The following is a 6,016-nucleotide window of genomic DNA, read 5'->3' as shown; positions in this document are numbered from 1 at the left end:
TGCACTATGTTAATAAAATCCAATTTATGATTGTCAAAAAATTATGAACAAAAAGTATGTTGTACTAGCAACAAGAATTCGTCATACTACAAAATTTGAGATCCAGTTGAAAACGCAGCATCAGAAACAAAAAAGAAAAATTCAACGATGATATAGAAAATGGGCTAAATTCAAGGCCCAGGTTACTAGGTACTTTTCGCAGTATGATTTGTCTCTTTGGTTTCTAACTATGTACGTTGAATTTGAATCTAAAATTTTATGCTATGGTAGATATGTGTCATATTTACACCCTCACAAAATTTCATAATTTTTCAATGTTTATAAAGTGAGATATGAAGATCGGTGCACCGATAGCACCAAATTCACCATTGCACCAGATACGTTCCCGGGTCCCGATCCCTGACTCCTTGTAGCGGTAGACGAGAAGTGCGCTCGCGGCTCGCCGCTCGATCGATGGCCTCGTCGCCTGGCTTAGGTCTCCAGCGCCGCAAGGCCCAATAGCGCTTAGTTTTTCTTTTCCTTTTAATACTAGGCCTATATAAAAATTTGGGCCCCCCAGAATTTTGGGCCCTATGCGGGCCGCACTTTTGGCACTACTATGGGCCCAGCCCTGGGTTTGGGTATCGAGAACCTGAAAGTAAAGAACAAATGTCTACCTAGGAAATGTCTTTATCCGTTGTCTGTAGAGGAGGACAATGTGTGGATACAACTATTGCGTAACAAGTATATGCATTCCAAAACTCTAGCACAAGTTACGGCGCAGCCGACTGATTCTCCTCTTTGGAAGGGGCTGATGAGAACAAAGGTTGCCTTGTTTCATACAAGTAAATTTATAGTCGGGAATGGTCATACTACTAGATTCTGGGAAGATACTTGGCTGGGGGAGAAGCCTCTAGCCTTACACTCTCCAACGATATATAACATTGTACAACGTGAAGACGATTTCATAAGTACAATACTAGGGTGAGTTCCCTTAAACATTTAGTTTTGGTGGGTACTAGCGCGGGAAAGATGGGATCGATGGCTACATTTAGTGCGTAGATTGATAGAGGTTAACCTGTCTATTGGGCCAGATACCCTTCATTGGAAAATTTCGGTTTCTGGCGTGTTCACAATAAAATCTATGTATGTAGACTTGATTAACATTGGAACAATTATAAAGTCGCTTCATCTTAAGGTATTTATGTGGTTTGTGCAAAAGGGGCGATTTTAACTAACGACAACTTGGCAAAACGTACATGGGAAGATAGTAAACGGTGTTGTTGTTGTGATCAAGATGAAAAAATCAATATCTTTTTATCAAATGTCCACTAGCCAGGTTATTGTGGCGTACAATACATGTGTAATTTAATGTCATCTTCGTCTTATTTGGTACCTAGCTAAATGGAGTAGAGCCCAATACAGCGGCACAAATTCGAATGGGAGTTTGTGTATTACTTTGGGCCATTTGAAAGTCTAGGAATGTTGTTATCTTTAACCAAACAAATCCCAACATTTTTTTACAGGTTATCTTCCCAGCGTCTGGATGGATCCGTACGTGGTCGTTACTCAGTCGTGCGGAAGCCATAGAGCATATGGCCTTTGGGTGCAACCGCTGGAGACACTAGCACGGGCTACGCACAATCAGTTTGGATGACGGTCAAATAATACGATAAATGTTTAGTCATCTTGTCCTATTTTTGCCGATTGTGGCATTATTTTGTTGTCATCTTGCTTGAGAACCCGAGATGAACTTCGTAATTTGTCCGATACCTTATTAATAAATGGTTGTGTGTAACACTTGATGCAGAGACCGGGAGTTATCCTACTATTCGAAAAATAATCGGCTCATGGAGTGAACTTTCAGTGAAATAATTTCATGCAATACCTATAAAGACTACCTGTGGTGGTTTTAGTGGGAAACCTACTCAAAGAACTCATTCTGTTGGTTTTTGTGGACCAGCGGATTCAAATAACTCCTTATTGTAGTACGGTTAAAAAAACTCCTTATTGTAATCACCTGCAGAAATTTCTTAAAGAGCTCCATCTCACTACTGCAGAAACCCTTACAGGGGTAGATAACTAGTGGCGCCCCTATTTTTTTGTATGCATATGAGTGACGTTTAGAAAAAATAGGACACCACGGGCCAAATTTAAGATTGAGGTACGATCGATTTCTTCATCGCCATCTAGGTCCAAAATGTACCTATATCTAGCTACCATACACTACACTGCTAGCTAGGTGCTCTAGAGCACAGAACGAAGCCTCAACCAGGCTGCCACATGCGCTACGCTCGTCGTCTCCTCCTCGCTCGCTGGCCTGAATGTAATGCCCTGGATATAACTTTCCATATTCGTAACTCCGACTCTTGCTATTTTCGGCTATGTGATTTATTTTTCCTTCGTGGTTGGGTTTTTGTCTGTTGTTTCGCATTTTGTTCTTGTTATGCATCTCGTCTCATGTCATCATCTGCACTTCATCTGCATGTCATCTGCATGTTTTTCAAAACCTGCATCCGTTCGGGTTTCGCCGGTTCTCTCCGTTGTCCGTTCTGAGCCAGACACACTCGCACGCGCCTGCGGCACCTCCAAAATATATTTTATTAGTGGCATAAAAATATTCTCTCATTTTGCGTTGCTTGTGGCATAAAAGCGAAGGAAAATCCAGATTTCTTCTACAAGATAAGGTTGGACGCTGAGGACCATGTCAGGAACATCTATTGGATGGATGGTGCTGCAAGAAGAATCTACAAACATTTCCGAGATTGCATTTCATTCGACGCGACATATCTCACTAATATGTACAAGATGCCATGCGCTCCATTCATAGGAATAAATAACCACAATAAGTCATTGCAGTTCGGATGCGGGCTCATTCGGAACGAAGACACGGATGGGTACGTTTGGCTGTTCAAGACCTTCTTGGAGTGCATGGATGGACTTGCTCCGATGAACATAACAGCATACCAGGATTTTAGCATGCGTGCAGGCATAGAGGAGGTCTTTCCGTTGGCAGTGCACAGGCACTGCAGGTGGCACATTATAAAGAAGGCTGAGGAGACGCTAGGACCGTTCTTTGATGACTGTCCAGAGCTGCACAAGGCATTCAAGTTGTGCGTGGACCACATCTTGACGGTGGAGGAGTTTGAAAGGAGTTGGATGGCCATGATTGAAATATATCAAGTCCAAGGCAACGAGACTCTTGCTAGCCCGTGGGAGAAGCGAATGTACTGGGTGCCGGCCTACTTCATGCAGTGCTTCTTCCCATTTCTGCGGACTACGCAGCGCAGCGAGGGGTTCAATGCTATTTTGAAGCGGTACGTGAGCCCTGGCAACTCATTGCTACAGTTTGCCAAGCAGTACAAAGCTTTGCAACAAAGAATACTGGGATCTGAGCTACAGCAAGAAGCGAACACCGCGCTAAAGCAGCCAAAATTGCTAACGTATTTACCGATGGAGAGGCAAATGAGCAAGATATACACCAATAAGATCTTTAACAAGTAAGTCAGTTGCGTTGCAATCTTATTTGCACAAGCATGAAGGCAATAGGTGCCATATAGAATGGAATGCAGTTGCCATGATATGTGGATGCCATGTTTTATGAACTACTGTTTGCCATGTTTACTCAACTGTAGTTGCCATGTTTAATGAACTATTGTTTGCCATGCTTACTCAGCTGCAGTTGCCATGATCAATGAAATGCAGTTGCCATGTTTAATGCACTGTCTTCCATTGGGCATGTTGGTATGCAAATGCCAATGCCAATTGAAAATGTTATGTAGTTGCCATGTTTACTGAACTGCATTTGCCATGTTTACTGAAATGCAATTGTCATGTTTACTGAAATGCAAATGCCATGTTTACTCAACTGAGGTTGCCATGTTTAATAAATGCAGTTGCCATGTTTTATGCACTGTGCTTCCATTGGGAATGTTGGTATGGAAATGACAATGGCCAGTTGAAAATGTACTGCAGTTGCCATGTCTAATGTACTACAGTTGCCATGTCTAATGTCCTACAGTTGCCATGTGTAACGTACTCTATTTTTCATGTTCAAACGAAATGTACTTCTATTGGCCACAACAACATAAGGTGCTACAAAAAACAACACACGATAGTTTAACAAAACACACACAAAACTTGCGGATTCTAGGAAGAAATAAAGTGTGCCAGCATGTTCACGGCTTTCCAGGTGGACGAACATACGTTTAAGGTGTGTTCTATTTTGGGCATGTCAGATTTAGAACCTGAAGACACGGACAAAGGAAGGAACTACTTCATGAAAGCCTTGATAGGGCAAGGCGAATACTACTGCCAATGCTGCAAGTTTGAACGGGACGGCATTGTATGCGGTCACATACTAAAAGTAATGGACATGAACACGGTGACACGGAAGCCCCGCCATTTCATAAGGCGGCGATGGACTTGGGACGCTGACGACGCGTTGGCACCGCAGACAACAAGCGCAGTTTTGGCTGTGCATGACGAGAGACCGGAGTCAACCATGGAAGCCGTGAGGCACGTTGTGTTGACAAAGAACTATGTTGATCTAATTGATGAAGCGTGCAAGAGTGATGAGACAGCGAGAGTCACAGAAAAACACAGGAAGGCCCTGAAAAGAGAGCTTGATGAGATCAAGAAGAGGAAAGCTGAGGAAGCCTTACACAGGTTCCCTCGCACATCAAGTGTACCTTCGTCCACGGGGCCATCATCTGAAAACTCGGAGATAGGATCTGGAACAGCAATCACACAAACCCAGGTCAGGAACCCGCCCCGTTCCATCACAAAGGGGCGTCCAATAGAGATAAGATACAAATCGAGATTGGAGATTCAAGCAAAGCACAAGAAAACAAAGAAAGGGACAGGCAATCTGTAAGCAACATTGGGGCACTGTGACATGGTCCTTGGTGACATTTTATTTTGTAATCTAGATGTTCTAATTTTTTTAAATGGGAGAATGACTCTTGAGGGGCATCAGAAGTTGAAGGAAAATGCATTGAATGGATAACTGCAGTTGCCATGTTATGTGTACTTAATCTGCCATGTTATGTGTATTTAATCTGCCATGCTATTTTGTACTAAATATGCCATGATATTTTATATTGGATCTACCATGGTAAGTATAATGGATATGCCATGTTAATTATATTGGATCTGTCATGTTAAGTATACTGGATCTGACATGTTGTTTATGCTGAATCTGCCGTGTTCTTTGTACTGAATCTGCCATGTTAGCTGTACTGAAATATGCCATGTTATTTGTAACGACTCTGCATCGTGTATATTTCCGTGTTAATTCGATGCGGTTTAGTCACACATAGTGTGTTGTGTGCAATCTATGGGAAACAAGTTGAAAAAAGCGTAACGTGCATCAACCGTAGAAAAGGTTACGGCTACATGATCAAACTACCATGCTAGCCGGTGCAGTTAGCAATGAAAAATAAGAAGCAAATAGCCAAATGAAAAACGACGATAACTTTTACTAACCATGTCTGATGAACTACATTTGCCATGTTTTAAAACATAGTAGACGCCTTCGAACCAGCAAACTGGTGGTGCAAATGATTAAACCATAATAATAATGATAAACATAAAACGTATCTGCCGTCATGCCTAAATAGGTTCACATCCACACATATATTACAGAAAATAGTCAAATGTCGCTCACACACCACCACTACATACTAGGCTACTCGGGGTTGCAGTCATAACATAGCACACAGACATAGTTTTGAGAAGAACAAAGATAGTACCTTACATTCCTCGGCAACAGAATGTAAGGTAGGCGTCCGGTATGGAGCGTCAAGTGATCACTTGTACTTCTTGATGACTTTCTTGACAGCTTCCTCTACGAACTCACGTGCTCCGGACCGCTTGTTGAAATCTTCATTCGTCAACCAGTTCCATGTGTAAATTTTCCGGAGCTCAACGACCGTTGCAGCTGTGACGACAGGAACAAGTCTACCTTCCCACTTTGCAAGGTATTAAAAATGTGTGAAAGCCACAGTCCGTCCTACACGAGAAAAGAATCAGGTGA

Source organism: Triticum dicoccoides, chromosome 2B (genome assembly GCF_002162155.2).
Source record: "Triticum dicoccoides isolate Atlit2015 ecotype Zavitan chromosome 2B, WEW_v2.0, whole genome shotgun sequence".
Taxonomy (NCBI): Eukaryota; Viridiplantae; Streptophyta; class Magnoliopsida; order Poales; family Poaceae; genus Triticum; species Triticum dicoccoides.
This window is presented reverse-complemented; position numbering follows the sequence as displayed.